This window comes from Miniopterus schreibersii (genome assembly GCF_964146895.1).
Source record: "Miniopterus schreibersii genome assembly, chromosome: 6".
Lineage (NCBI taxonomy): Eukaryota > Metazoa > Chordata > Mammalia > Chiroptera > Miniopteridae > Miniopterus > Miniopterus schreibersii.
The window spans coordinates 30,530,651-30,546,843 of record NC_138107.1 but is presented as its reverse complement, the minus strand read 5'-3'; positions in this window follow the sequence as shown (position 1 = coordinate 30,546,843).

The following is a 16,193-nucleotide window of genomic DNA, read 5'->3' as shown; positions in this document are numbered from 1 at the left end:
GTAAGCACACTAATTCTATTCCTGTTAGTAGAAATTGTATGCATTCATTAAAGGGAACAGAGAACATCAGGAAAATGATGCAATCAATTGCAATAGCAAATGTATAAAAATTAACACCTAATTTTATAAAATAAACTTCGTTAAATTTCATTTAAGATTAGTTCTTCAACAACTGTATTTCCTGGAGGACCACAAAATTTCAAAATTTAAACCTTATGTTTGTAGCTCACCCTTTAACAAATCTTAATCCTTTATACTTTCATCAAGTCTGTACTCAAGTTGTTTCTCCTGGAATGCCAGGTACACATAACTCTTAAAAATCAAAGCTTCAATCAGTAAGCGTAACAGGTTATTGCTACTGTCACTCTTTCGGTGGTATTTCCAGTCATTGAAGAAAGAAGGTGAAGAGATTTTATTAAATTGGAAGCTGAACTTAAAAATACTGAGTGGATACCTTGCTTAAGTAGAAAGCAGAAGAGACTGAATGGTTTCGAGATTTAATACAAGTTAAACGGATTGAAGTTAGGAGGCTCGACCTATGCAAACAGAAGACAACAGTTTGGGGGGGGGGGATCAAGACTAGGGACTAGAAATGGGATCGAGATGGAAAAAGACGTCAGGACAGGGGGTCATTCCACGGCAAGCGATGAAACTGGGTACCAAGAGAGCTAAGGATTAAGGCAGTGAGGGCTCCGAAGGTATGGTGGGGCGCAGAATGAACTCGAGCGATGCCAAAGCAAAACGCACAGTCAGAAACTAACAAAAGACAGACGAAGTACCGAAAGACGGTTTATGAGAATAAAAAGGCAGCCAAGGAAGAAAGTACAGAGGCAACAGCGAGAAACCTGGTCAGTGGGGGTAATGAACGTCCGTCCTGTAAGAGCCGGACTGAGGGATGCGCAGCGAGAAGAAACCCCGGGGAGTACGAGGATACACAGCCTCCCCCAAACCGAGCGACCGACCCCCGAGGCAAACAGGCACGTGGGAGGCGGGGATGGGAGGAGAGAACCAAGGAAGGAGGGTAAAGACAAGACGGAGCAGCGAGGATGGAGCGGAGGGCGAAGGGCAAGCGAAGTCTGCGAAACCGCAGAAGTGAGGTTCAGGAAAAGCTGTCCGGGGGACGCCTCAGCCCGGGGCGGCCGGGGGGACCGGGCGAGCGGCGCGCCGCGGCCCCTCCGCACCCCGAGCGCACTCTGCACCGCCGTCCCCACCGACCTTCAGCGGGCCTGGGACCCGGCTCCGACCGGGAGCGGCCGGGTGAGGGGCCGGAGCGGGCGAGGGGGGCGGCGAGAAGGAGGCCGCTTCCTGCCGGGCCCGTGGGAAACAGGGACAGAGGGAGGGGTCGTGGGTGTCCGGAGCCAGGGGAGACGGAGAAGACAGTGAGGGGCTTACCCCTGGCCCGCCTCGGCCACCTCCACCGCCTGTCGGACGGAGGAGCTCGTCGTCTTAATGGAAGAATACGGCCCTCCGCGGGTAAGCACCATCCCGCCTTGGGCCCCCTCACGTCGCCATCGCAGCAACCGCAACCACCGCAGCGGAGGAGCCGGTTCGTCACCGCCGCTCGGCTACTGGCCCAGCGAGGCCCGCGAGCATGCGCACTCGTCCCAGTCCCGAGGGAGCCCGGGCGAGTCGGCTCTACCTGGGATCAACAGGTCCCCGGCCCCGCGGCCCCGCCCCCGGCCTTCTCTCGCCTCCCCCTCCTGCCTGTTCCCTCCCCTCTCTCAGCCTAGGCCCCGCCCCTTCCAAGCCTTGCGCCCCGCCCCTCCTCCTCCTTCCAAGCCCCTCAGCCGCAGCGGGAGCCTGGGAGCCGAGATTTCGAGAGATTTGTCCGCCCTATGCGGCTCCCGCTCCCAAGTTCCCGCGAGAATGGGAGGTTTGCGTCAATAAAAAGCGCGAGCCCCAGCGGACCGGCGGCGCGGCGGGTTTCAGGGAACAAGTGTAGAGGGTAAGTGGCTGACGTTGAAGAATAGGGAACCGGAGGAAGGCGAGAGGGGGAGAACTGACGCTTCAGCGGTGCTCCGCAGGTGGTTCTTTATTCTTCTCTTCTTCACCTGCTCCCTGGAGTCCGGGATAGAGAGCCTGGCCCCTGCCCCACGCGCTCTGCGGAGTTGGAAAGGAAGCTGCGGGAGGTCCGGCCTCGCTCCGGGCGGCTGGCTACCTTTTGGGGACTCGGTTGTCGCAGTTTTTTGGAGAGATGTGGGGGCTGCTATGGTTACTTATCAGTTATTGATGTTCAAGAGGGTGGGAGGGGTGCGGTGAAGTGGGTCTTTGCCTGTTAAATTCCGTGAACCAGAAGCATATGATTTGGATAGCGTGTGAAGGGTAATGCTTCAGTGATTTTCCTCACCCACCCCAGTTTCTGAGAGGGATCCAGCAGAAAGTTTTGAGGCGCGTAAAGCTCAGGATGTTACTAAAGCAAAGTTAATGAAAAGAAGGAAATTGCGGCTGCAGCGTGTGTGAAAAGTGAATTAAGAGGATGGATAGTGGTGATGGTTGTACAACAGTATGTACTTAATGGCACTGAACTGCACTTTTTTAAATGGTTAAATGGAAAAATTTTATGTGTATTTTACCACAATAAAAATGAGTTTGAAAGAAAAAGCTTTGTGTACTGGTTTGGGGAAAATTGTGATGCTTTGTAGTCTAGGCCATTTGGGGGGCAGGTTTGGACTATCACTTAACCTCTGGGGTTTTTTTTCATCTTAATATGTATTTGTAACATAACTGTAAGTGCCCTGTTATCCCATGATAACCAGTCAATGTCTTGCTTTCCTGTTTCGTAATCTTTGTCTTTCCATTAATAGCCAAATCCCATTTTACTATCCTTTCTCCTAAGGGCCTTTGTTTTTTGTTTTGTGATTTGAATGGTAGCCTCAAAATTGAAATCCTTTTCTATTTTTTTAGTTCTGTCTCAGGAAAATATACCAAATCTTCATTTATTTGCTTTTTTACAGCCATGCCTTCACTAAAATACTCCCCCTGCCAAGATTACTTCCCTGTTACCTGTCCTTTTTATTTAAATCGCGTATTAAAGTCATCTGCATGCCAGACATTGTACTCATCTTGGAGGATATCACCATGAATAAAACAACTTGGGTGGAGTGTCTGCATAATTCCCTTATGATGTGACGGTGTAGTGGAGGGATGTGTGCGCAGGGAACTAGCGACTGGTTCTCGGGGTTCCCAGGAGAAGCATTAATCCAATTGAGGTTGGGAGAGGCCATGAGTCAGGAAATACTTCCAGGAGAAGATGATTCCAGAGAGTTAATGAAGTCAGATGTGTCAGGGATGGAGGAGAGGAGAGAGGCTGAAAGAAGAAAGGGATTGCTTAAAGGAAACCATGCAATGAGAAACCTATCTTTACAGAGAGCTAAAACTAAGCAATTTGATGCCATAAGTCTAGGATGTGAGGCTAGAGAAGTAGGCAAGGTCAGGTCATGGTGAGCCTTTGAGGGATTTCATGGGTAGATCTATTTAAATAGTATTTTTGATAAGTGAATAGTATGTGCCAAGCATAGGGTACAAGGAGGATTAAGAGTAAATTCCAACTCTCAGGGAGTTTACAAACCAGTATGGATAAGACAAGCACGTCAAATGTCAGTAAGTTGTACTAAAGAGTTAAAATTGGGGTGGATACAGGTTGATTGGAAACCCAGTAGAGGAGCACCTAATGTAGAGATTTAGACAAGAATTCCTGGAAATTATTGATCAATAGAAAAATATAAAATACTCCTAATGAAAATCAGAAAAATTATATTTCCTAACATGCAGATTTACTAGAGTGCAGAATGCATTGATCTAGTCAGATTACCTGGGCTCAAGTTCTGCATTCTGCAGTATACTGTGTAAAATGAGAGTCTCTTAAGTCTCAATCTCTCTCATAATAAGAGAATCATATAGTATCTAAGGTCCTTTAGAAACTTCATGATTCTAAATTTACTTCCCATTTATCTTCCCATATTTTGAGTCTGCTTTTAAGACACTAATTATGTACATTAAGCTAAGACTTATATGTGTCATTTTCTACCCAACTCATGAGTACTCAAAGAATGCAAGGCCTGGTATCTTTTGTGTTCTGTAGTTGGTTTACGTAATTTAACTTTGGCATTAAATGCTTTTGAATCTTTACTAATCTCTTTTAATTGGAGTATTATCTTAAACTGAAGATCAGGTTATTTCTTCCTTACACAGTTGCTCAATGTTGGCTCAGCTGAAGATTGACATAAATTTGGAAATGACCTTGTGGGAAAATGTCTGTATTTTTTGCTAGACATTAATTCACTAAGCAAATAAGCTTGCTTTTTCCTTCCTGGGACTTATGATTTTGAAAATATTCCCGTTGCTTAAAGAAGATCACTATCAACTTTACAATGTTAAATTAAAAATAAGATACAGTCAAATTATTCCACACTTTTTTTTGCAGGAATATGATTCTTTTTGGCATTTTTACTGAGAATTCTGAATTCCCTTTTTAATTTCTTAGTAAGAATTGGAGTATTCTCTAATGAGTAGAGAATACTCCAATTTATAATATTAATAAAACACTAACCTCCCCTTTTGGGCAGTCACTCTTGTCTCTGTGCGAAGCGTTGATTTAATCATATGTGGACTCTGGGGTGATCACCCTCAGTACTCAAGGGTAAGTTTTTTTATAAAGTTATATAATCTTAACAACAAATATGAGATGGAACAAAACAGTTTCATTATAGGTCTTCCTTCATGGGTTAGTAACAGCTACAAACCACAAGGGAAAATATATTACTCCATAACGTAATGTTGTAACGTTATTTTATGACTTAATAGCGATGTGTATCTGGAGGAACCACCATATAAAGCTACTCAATTACCAAGTTTTTCTTCCTTGTAATTGCAAACCTTAAAAAAAACCCCGACGTTTTCCTTCTTTTTTAACTGATAATGTTGGTTGCTTATGAGAGGGAAACTTGGAGGCTGGGGTGCTTGGTGGGGGAGGCAAAGAACTTCTTTATTGTATATTCTTCTGGGTATGAATCTAGTGAATGTATTAAAGAAAAAAAAATTTGAATCTATGTAAAATGAATACAGTTTTAAAAATGCATATACCATAGCCTTTAATAATGATATTGTGGAAGAAACCTAATAGCTACATAATTGATTAAACTGCAAACAAGGTTTTTCTATATAGTGTGAAAGGGGCGATAAAGCAGTGACTTCTTGGTTGCAACTCAGATTATCTGGATTTCCCAAAGATAAGTGTCTGCTCGGATCATTTGGAGAGAATCTGTCAGACAGAAGATATTCCTCCCACCACCATTCCACTGAATCACTCCTGTGAAGGGTCATTATCTAGCATTAAATGACAGTAATGAAATGTTTTCTGAATTATTCTCTTCCTCATAGGCTTGAAGCTTACCATGGTTGTTTTTTTTAAAAATAATATGTATACTAGTTACCATTTGATCTGTGATAGCAAACATGTTAGGGCAATTATTTCACTCTTCTAAAGGCTCACACATTCTTATCTTGAATCCTAATCTTTAAGCCAGCTCCAGGCACATAGTTTCTGCTTCATATCAGACCTTGTCACTTAGTTTAACTGTTGACTCCTCTTACTCAATCTGTCCCAAATGAAATTGCCCATTCCCCATTACACACAACTCCATCTCCCTCCCAACCTTCTAGTTTCTGTTAATGAACCCCCATTTACCTAAACCCAGAAACAGCCATATTAGTAACTTCATGAACAGATCACATAATCAAAAGTTCAATATATCTTTTTGTATCTATGATCCTATACATTTGCGTAACTTTCTTTTCTAGCTTCCTGATCTATAATATGAATATTATGATAAGCTGCTTCATCAGGATGTTGTGAAATTATTACAAAGATCTTTGCAAAATAAAGGTAATTATTACTGATTATTCCTGTAACTGGCAGAATTAGTGAGAAGTAACAATAGATTAATAGATCAATTGAACTTATAGTAAAAGGCATCTATAATTAGTCCTTAAGTCCCTCTTCACTAACAAGATATACAACTCTAAATTCCTACATCAATCTACAGGCTTTCATAGGGAACGCAAAATTAACCTCATGTTTTAAAATTTCTCCAGTAGAAAAACTTCTTTAGTTGCTGCATTGGGAATATTGGTGGGAATGCAGTAGAAAGGAATAAAAAAAACTACAATAAAGTCATTTTTTTATACTATAATGATCATTAAGCTTTATTTCTTTCATGGTGAACTATCAAATCTATTTATACTTAGATATATTTGAAATGTGTAAGAGTTGCCAAATTTATCTTGGGTACAGAAAAAGAAAAAGTTCTCTGTATTAGGAAATTGGAATTTCATTTACCATTTCCATTATGTCTTTAAAAGCTACGTAAACCATTTTTTTCAATTTATTCAGCAAAAAAAGCAATTTAAAGTAATCTTGAAAGTGAGTAAATAGCTTTTGGATGATTCGATTTGTAGGAACTCCTTGAAGAGAATATATGCCTGTGTGCTTGCTTTTACAAGTTAAGGAAAAACGTTGCTGATAGTTGCTTTTCTTTTTTCTTTTTTGTTACTCCATCACCATGGAGAATGTAAGAATTAGGAGTTGACAGGAGATTTTAAGTTACTCCTTTAAAAGTATCTACTAAATTTTATCTTGGTTTAAAATGATCATATGAATACTATATTGTCAGGATTAAAATTTGCAGATAAAAATTTTACAATGCTTTAAGAAAAACTTCATTAGATTTTAAAATAATTTATTGAGAGACAATGAACATAAACTACACTTATTTAACATGTACAATTTGATACATTGATTCTTGTAAAATCATCGCCATAATAAAGATAAGGAACATATCCATGACCATGGAAAGTTTCCTTGTGCTTCTTTGTAATCTCTATATCCTGCCCCCTTCCCTACCAATGCCCATCTCTAGGCAAGCACTGATTTATTTCATTATAGGTTAGATTGAATTTTCTACAATTTATATGAATGGAATCATACAGTACATACTTTTTGTCTGACTTCTTTCACTTAGTGCAATTATTTTGAGATACATCTATGTTGTTGCACATACCAATAGTTGGCTCCTCTTTATTGTTGGATAGTAGTCCATTGTATTAGTCAGCAAGGGCTGCCGTGACAAAACACCACAGACTGGGTGGCTTAAACAACAGAAGTTCATTTCTCACAGTTTCAGAGGCTGGAAGTCCAAGATCAAGGTGCTGGCTTATTCAGTTCCTGGTGAGAGTTTTGTTCCTGGCTCTTGGACAGCTGCCTTCTTGCTGTGAATTCACATGATAGACAGAGAGGGGATATCTCTTTCTTCCTCTTCTTATAAGGCCACCAATCCTATTGGATTAGGGTCCCACCCTTATGACCTAATTTAACCTTAATTACCTCCTAATTACCTATCTCCAAATACAGTCGTGTTGAGGGTTAGGGCTTCAACATATGAATTTGGTTCATGGAGGCTGAGGGCGTCCAGAATTCAGTCCATAGCACCCATTATGTAGATTACCGAACTTCTTTATCCATTCGCCTGATTATGGTTCTTTGGGTTGTTTCCAGTTTTGGACTATTACAAATAAAGCTGCTATGAACACTTTAATATGTATTTATATCGACATATGCCTTCATTTCTCTTGGATAAATACTGCCATAGCTATATGCTCCAAATGTGAATATGCTTGTGTAATTTTCATTCTGTTCAAAATACCTTCTAATTTCCTGTTTCATTCCATCTTTGCCCCATGGGATACTTAAAAAAGTATGACATTTAGTTTCAAAATATTTGAGGCTATTTTAGAGATATTTCTCTAATTGATTTATAATTTTATTCTATTGTGGTTAGAGAATATATTTTGTATGTATAAATCCTTTTAAATTTAGTGTCACTTTTTAAATGGCCCCCATTATGAACTATTTTTATAAATATTCTGTGTGCACTTGAAAAGAATGTGTATTCTGCTATTATTGGGTGAAGTATTCTAGGCATGTCATTTTTGTCAATTTGATTGATAGTGTACTGTTCAAATATTCTACATCCTTACTGGTTTTTTGTCTGTTTCTATAAATTATTGAGAACTGGTTGTTGAAATTTCTAATTATAATTGTGGATTTGCTATTTCTGCCTATGGTTTTATCAGCTTTTGCTTCATGTATTTCGAAACCCTTTTATTAAATGTATATGTATTTGGGATTATTAGGTTTTCTACATGAGTTTATTGCTTTATCATTGTGAAGTGGCCCTCCATTAACTTTTAACCTATTTGTGTCCTTATATTTAAAGTAGGTTTCTTGTAAGTACCGCATAGATATGTATAGCTTTCTTTTATCCAAACTGACAATCTCCCTTTTAATTGGAGTGTTTAGACCATTTGTACATAGTGTAATTATTGACATAAATCTGTCATCGTTCTGTTTATTTTCTATTTGTGCCACCTCTTCTTTGTCCATGACTTTTTTATACAATCCCTGAGCTAGAAACAGTTTTCACATTTTGAAAGCTTTCTTTTTTTCTTTTAAAGAATATGTGATGGAAATTTTATGTGGCCTGTAAAGCCGAAAACATTTACTATCTGGCCCTTCATAGAAAAAGTTTGTTGACCCTGCTCTAGAATTTTGCTCATGTTCTTTGATACATTGCCCATATTTCTATTTAACATGTTCAATATTTCCTCTAGTTTTTTGGATATATGAATACAGTTATAGCTCTTTTTTTTTTTTTAAATAATCCTCATCCAAGGATATGCTTACTGATTTTAGAGAGAGAGAAAGAGAGAGGGAGAGAGAGAGAGGGAGGGAGGAATATCTATCAGTTGCCTCCCCAAAGTGCCCTGACCTGGGATTGAACCCATAACCTTTTGGTATTAAGTTTGTACTAAATTTGTAAAATAAGTTTGGAAGTTTTTTTCTTTTTAGTTATATGAGATTTTAAAAGAATTTATTGTTAAAATTATCTGGCCTTTTAATATCCCTCTGCCCCTCAAAATTGCTCAAGATAGGCTTTTACCTCATATCTATTTACCTATATATATATGTATATATATATAATTTTTGTCTATGCCTTTGAGCTCAGAGCATATGGTTACCTAGGGCATAATCGAGGTAAGGATAATGGCCAGAAGTTCTGTATAGGTAATTATTTGTTTTGGTTTTTTTGACAAATATTTTTATGTAAAATATTTCAAACATACATGAAAATATGGATAGGAAGTATAAAGAACACCTGAGCCTTCACAATTCATCTTGTCAAATCTGAACACTTTGTCTTTTTTTTTTCCTTTGTGACTTTCAGTGAGATCACTGCTTTTGAAACGGAATCTTATTGTTGCCTGTATTAGGAATTTTAGGCATGTTTTGATAGGGTTATTCTAATTGTCGTAGAATGTTTACTTTGAAAGTTTCATTGCCTTGTGCTTTTTTAATGGTAAAATTTTTATATCAAAACAAGTTATATATAAAACACAAACTAATTATAAGCTGAGATATGTAAGTTACATGCTAGTCACATTAGTTTTATTTAATTAGTTGCTATATAGGTAATATAATATACTTGTCAATAGTTCTGGCTCTTAAAAATAAACAAACAAAACTTTGATTTAAATTTTGGCTCAGCTGCGGAACTTGGGGCAAGTTACTGTCCTAAGCTTCTTCACCTGTAAAATGGTAAAATAATGGCAATTTTATGAAGTGAGCAAAAGCATGTAAGGTGCTTGGCTCAGCACCTACTGCATGGAAAGTTTTCAATACAAAATTGACCCTAATTTGATTTCAGGAGAATTTTTTTTCCTAAAGAAGATTAAATTTCCTGTATGTCCTTACATTTAGGAAATTAAATTCTGTTTATGGTGGTTTATAAATTAAGAGTGTCCTCAGCTCCCAAGTAGATGGGAACTGATGTTATTTGCTCCTATGAAAAAGGGGAGGTGCCCATCTTATTGTGTCTCTTCAAATCCCTCCTCCTCTCCAAGCTCTCTTTTGAATCAAGTGTACGTGGGGCTGGAAGGGAGAGGTGTCACAGAAGTCGTATGATTTGGCATTGTTTCTCTCTGTGCAGAGAAGGGAATATGCTTCCAGGGCTATTTCTCTTCCAGGTGGAAAAGGAACTGTTGAGTTTTCAATCCCATTTAATCATCATAGGCTCCCCTTTTCGTTTTCCATTTAGACAGTGCCTAGGTTGGGTTGCTGCTCCGTGCTTTATGTAACAGCTCACAGCCTCATCAAAGTTGAAATGAACAAATATTTGTTGACCTTTTATAACACAAGGCAATGCCGTTTAAAAGAACAAAAAATGGTTCTGCTGACAATGCATCTTTTCATTTGTTAGCCTCGGTGCTTGTGTAGAAATGGAAATGTGGTGGTAAACTTTCCAGGGCCTTCAGCCTTCAATAGCAGTACTTAGGGCAGATGAGTAGTTTGCTGAAATATGATTATAAAGACACCTGACTCAACAAATTACTTCCTAGAATAGTTAGCTGGGTGGAGGCTCACCAAGTTAATAACTAAACCCAACCCTCAAGTCTATTGGCAAAGGGTATATTTCAGCTTAATGACTCTGTATCCACCCAGAAAGATAAAGTTGACTAGGAGGAGGAACATGACTCATTAGGCGCCTGGGACGCTGCATGAGTGGCCTGCATTGGAAATATTTTGAAAGGTGAGTTGAAGTATGGAACCAGTCTTTCTGAAACTGCACCAGATCAAGCCTGAGGCAGATCATGATTCAAGAAATAAGACTTATACTTTCAACAATAAAGATAAATTAAAAAAATTAATAAGACTTATAAAAGAGAGAAAATCTTGTGCAAGAAAGACACAGGGCAGAACAAATAACCTTTGCATTATGAACACTTGAGTCAAGAGTTAGAAAAAGAAAAACTAAATACCCCCATAAGTTTAGAACATTTTCTATCTATATTATTAAATGACCTAAGGTATGTAAAGCATCTAGTCCAGTGTCTGGCTGGCATTTAGTGTCACTTAATATATGTTTCTTCCCTTCATCTCTGATCTTTGCATTTTGTTTTATTTTTTTAAGAGAAAGAACTCTTTAAGTTATCTCTATATAGTTTCATGCAAGTTCATACTTCTAAGGTATTAGTGTCTAAAGTCTAACTCTCTGTTAGTTTAACTATTAACAATAACCAAACATGATAGCATATATAGTCATCTGTATCAAATTTTTGTCATATGGTTGAGAAACTATTTTGGGGAACATTTTGGAATGAAGAACGTTAGTTCACTTTGGTATACTTGCTATGATTTTGCCCCCCACATTACCCATGGCCAGAACATGAATTTTTAAATATCCTTGGTAGCTCCATGTAGTACTCATTTTTGAATGCTCAACTACTAGTGTTGACATTTTAAATTTGGAACCAATCTTTCTAGTTCTTTCCCTGAGAAAATAAAAGATGCTTTGAAATAGTAACAAAAGAGTGCCCTTTCAGCTCTTCTCTAATAAATTATTCTACAGGCTAGAAAAAAATGATTCCACAAGTACTATTAAAAGGTCTTGCATCCTGGCCCTGGCAGATGGCTGAGTTGGCTGCAGCATTATCCTGTACACCAAAAGATGGCAGGTTTGATTCCTGGTCATGGCATATACCTGGGTTGTGGGTTCAATCCCTGGCGGAGGCAAGAGATTAATGTTTCTCTCTATTCCTTCTCTTTCTAAAATCAATTTTAAAAACAACAACAACATAGCCTTACATTCTGAATCAGGGTGGCAAACACTCTCATACATAAAACCAAATGTATATAAGGAATGGACAATCTAAAGTATTTGACTGCCTCTTTTCCAACTCTACTCAGTTACTATTTCATTTTTACTTAATGTGTACAGGTAATGATTCTATATATCTAGAACCTTATTAAACTTAAGTGTGTAAAATAACCTCAAGATAATTTTTGTCAACATTTAATCATATATCTCTCAACGATGTCTGACTGAAGTTTTTCTTTCTAGAAAATGCTAATATTGCTCTCTTCTAGAGCAAACAGCAATAAAAAAATAAAATCATGAAGTTTTATTGACTGAGTATATATCGGCTGGATTTTAACTCTCTTGAAATCCACTCTCCTATTTCAATTTCCCCTTTCCCCCAAGTCCCTCTGATTCAGCACACACCCTTTTGGGCAAGTTTCACCTCAACAGATACAACCGTGTTGTTGGGCCAGTCTGTCTACGGACAGGATGTAACTTGTAGGAAGAAGAAACAATGGTGTGCCAGGAGGATTGAGGCCGCCGGCTGAGGGCGAGCCTGTCTTTTCTCTTTATTTTGCTGCCCAGTGTCTGGGCTCCTGTAGAACTAGGCCACTGTAACTCAGGAACATGAGGCGCTGTGACCGATAACAGGCTCTTTGTAAGGAAGAGGGGAGAACGCAGGATGCAAGATGCAGGATCACTGAAGGGCAAGAGTTGCTTCCAAAAGGAAGAGAAAAGAGCCAGAAAGGGTGGTCTGAAGACTTCAAAGATTCGGCAACTTCTTACCTAAGGCCAGTGTGTGCGCGCGCGTGTGTAGGTGCGTGTGTGAATGCGTATACAGGAAGGAACTAGCATTGTGAAATATCCCCAAGCACCATTGATCAGCCTGCCTCTCTTTGAAAAACAACAATAAAAAACAAACTACTGTGAATAATTTCATAACAGGAAATAACACACTGGAAACTGGAGAATTGTAATGTGGAAAAATCTAAGAACTTAGAACAATAGAAGCTAAATAATTTATTAAAATGCCATAGAAAATTGAGGTTGAGAATAAATAGAAAGGGAGTGTTAGGCACCCAGTTCAGTTTGCTAGCCATGAAATAAGGTAATGAAAGCAACTAAGAGTCAACCATGTGCCAGGCTTTCAAGTGTATTAATAGATTTTTAATATCTCCCCTTTAAATATATTTTAACCTATGTTCCTTTTGCATTACTGCTGTCTTAAATTCAAATAATAGCAGTAAAGAATTGACAAAGGAATTTATGAAAACTAAAGTGTTGGTAATTAGAAAAATCTAACTGATAAACATGAATGTGTTGTTATAGAATAAAAAAAGGCATATTTCACATTTCACTCTAGTCAAAATAGAGCAAGTTTCTCTTACAATTATGAGAAGAGATGCCATATGTGGGTAGTTATTACACAGCCATTGGTTTCTGTGACATGACATCTACTAAGAACACAATTCTGGAAATCATTTATACCCACATCTGACCTAGATGACTATGGGAAGAGAATACTGGAAATAATAATATACACACAAGCAATACCATGATGAAAACTGTTATGAGATCAGGTTCTTTCCCAATCAATTCTAACTCGTTTATTATGTTCACAGTCTGTCTCATTTTAAGACCTGTATTTTCCTTTTCTTCTTCTAGACACAGAACACCTCTGTTGTCTTATCATGAACTCCTTCTATGTGGCCCTTAACTTCTTTTCATTGACCTACTTTGTCCTGAGACAGAATGTCAAAGAAGGGAGGAAGTGGGGAGAAGGGACTTGAAGATGTGCTTCTGGTGAAAACAGGTTTATCTATTTTCCAGTTCTATTAGTGGGAAGCCTCCTAATTATTCGTACTACCCTTCCAAAGTTAGTGGACATGCATGAGAAACTAAAGTTCAGCGGCAATACTATAGTTCATACTTTTCATTTTATGTTTGCTGGGTCCTCGCGTGTTTTTGTTTGTTTGTTTGTTTTTTGTTTGTTTTTGAGAAGTCACATCTCTGGCTACCCTCCTATCATTAACTGTCCTAACCCTCACTGTTGCACTGACTGCCCATGTTTGGCCGCAGGTGGTCTTGCTCTTACTTCACAGACAAAACTGAAGCACCGGTCGGGAACCTTTTCAGCTTTACTACCATCTACACTTACGTGGTTCCACCCACACCCTCACAGTTTCCTTTCTCTGTCAGTGGAAGGGGTGTCCTCCTTTTGATGAAAGCTAACCATTCACCTGTGCTCCTGATCACAGGCTCTCTGAAGCCCTCATGCCTTTGCTCCATTATTTATCTTCTCCCCCTTCTTTATTTTTTACTGGTCCCTTGTCATAGCCCAGCCCACCAACGAGGATGTCCCACAGGTTCAGTTCTCACCCCTTTTTTCTCTCATGTGTACATCACAAAGGAAATTTATTCACATCCATGGCTTCAGGCTCACATGAAAGGATCTACATCTACAGCTGGCCCCACTGCTCTGCTAAGCTCTAGGTGCCTGCAGGACATCTCTATCTGCCCAAAGATGCTGCAATCTTCAAATGTTCAAAAGGAATCCTTTACAACCGGAAAGCTTTTATAATCTCTTCTTCTGTACTCACCTTGTTACTGAGTGGTACTATGGTTGTCTAATTTTGAAACCTAGAAATCATTTTTGTCTCTTCCCTTTCTCTGATTTTTTAACATTCAGAGAATTACCAAGCTCTGTTGAATTTAATAATAATTAATACTGCTTAATATGGGCCAGGTGTTTTTCTAAGAGGATTACATGTGCCATCTCATTTCATCTTCAGTCACCATATCATGTGGATGGCTATTATTATCTCCATTTTAGAGGTAAGAAAACTAGGTACAGAGGGGCAAAATAATTTGCCCAGGTCACAGGGTAGTAAAGGGTGGAGCTAGGATCTAAATTGAGGCAGATTAACGACAGAGATGCCTTTTAATAACCACACAATGCTGCCTTCCAACATGTCAGGATCCTAAATATCTCTTAAATTCATTTCCTCCTATTCTTTCTCATTTTGGCTGACTTGATTCATGGGCTTCCTTAGTTCTTGACGGTGTAACTTCCTACAACTTCCTGCCCAAAATCCATTTTCTAGGATATGTCTTATTAATCAGTCTTAATCTAAATTTCTGGGGTGTTGGCTAAGCTATTTCTTTTATTTATTTTTATTTGTATTTTATTTATTTTTTTAAATTTTTGTTTAAAATATTACAGATGTCCCTTTTTCTCCCCAATCATCCATTCCACCCCGTCCCATCCCCCTCCCCAGTCCCTCTCCCCACCGTTGTCCATGTCCTTGGGTTGTGCATATATGCATATAAATTCTTTGGTTACTCTCCCCCCCTCCACCCACTTGCCCTCCTCCATCCCTCTGACATTCGTCAGTCTGATCTATGCTTCCATGTCATTGAATCTATTCTGTTCATCAGTTTATTAGCTATTTCTTTTTAATCCATAGTTTTGAATCTTTATTTCAGGAATATTTTTACTCAATTATATATTGGATCCCCCCCATTCCATATATTTTCTTCCAGAACAGTGATTATTTGTATGTAGTCCATATGTACCATCTTTTTAGGATTTTACCTCTTTGTTCTACTCTATTTCATTTTGTTATTTCCTCAGGCCTGTTGGCTTTGCCTCTGATTATATTTTTATCCATATATATTTTACCTTTTGTTGATTCTAATGAGAAGCTCACCTCTGGAATAGTTTCGTTTTATTATTCTATTCCTTCATGAGCTCCATAGACACACTTTTCATCTCCTATTTTCTTTTCATCTCTCTCTCTCTTTTTTTTTTATCTCTCATGAGTCTTTCAGGCTCATTATTTTAGGAAGGTCAACTTGTTTTAGTTTCTTTGAATCTTAGGGGAACTATTTGTTTAAAATTGACCCATTTTTCTAGGAAAGGTCTTGAAATTCTGTGTTTTTTATTTAACTTTTGTTTGTCTCTTTCCTCTCTGTTTTTCTTCAGTATCTATGTTTCCATCAGCAAAATGGATCTTTTAGAAAGGATAAAATATAAAGACAAAAAATAGCTCATGAAATTAAAAAATAAGAGTATATAACAAGGATTAAGATTCCTTAATCTTTCCCTTTTAACACCATGGACTGAAGCTGGACAACCTAACACATAGATTTTTCATGTAATATAGAAAGAATATACCTTTAGAAAACGGTTGTGAAAATTTTCATAACATATAAGCAAGAAACTTGCTTTCTGAGAATAGAATTAAGATATGATATAGAGAAAGTCAAAGAATGACACCTGTTTTCAGGCATCAAAAGGAAGAGAGAGAGAATGAAGGATGGGAAGAGATTTCGGAAACACATGTCCTAATTTTATATAAAAAATGGTGTAAAAATATCAATAACTTAAGATAAGCAGATGACACCATCTCACTGGCAGAAAATAGCAATGATTTGACATGATTTCTGATGAAAGTAAAAGAAGAAAGTGCCACGGCAGGACTGCATGTGAACATTAAG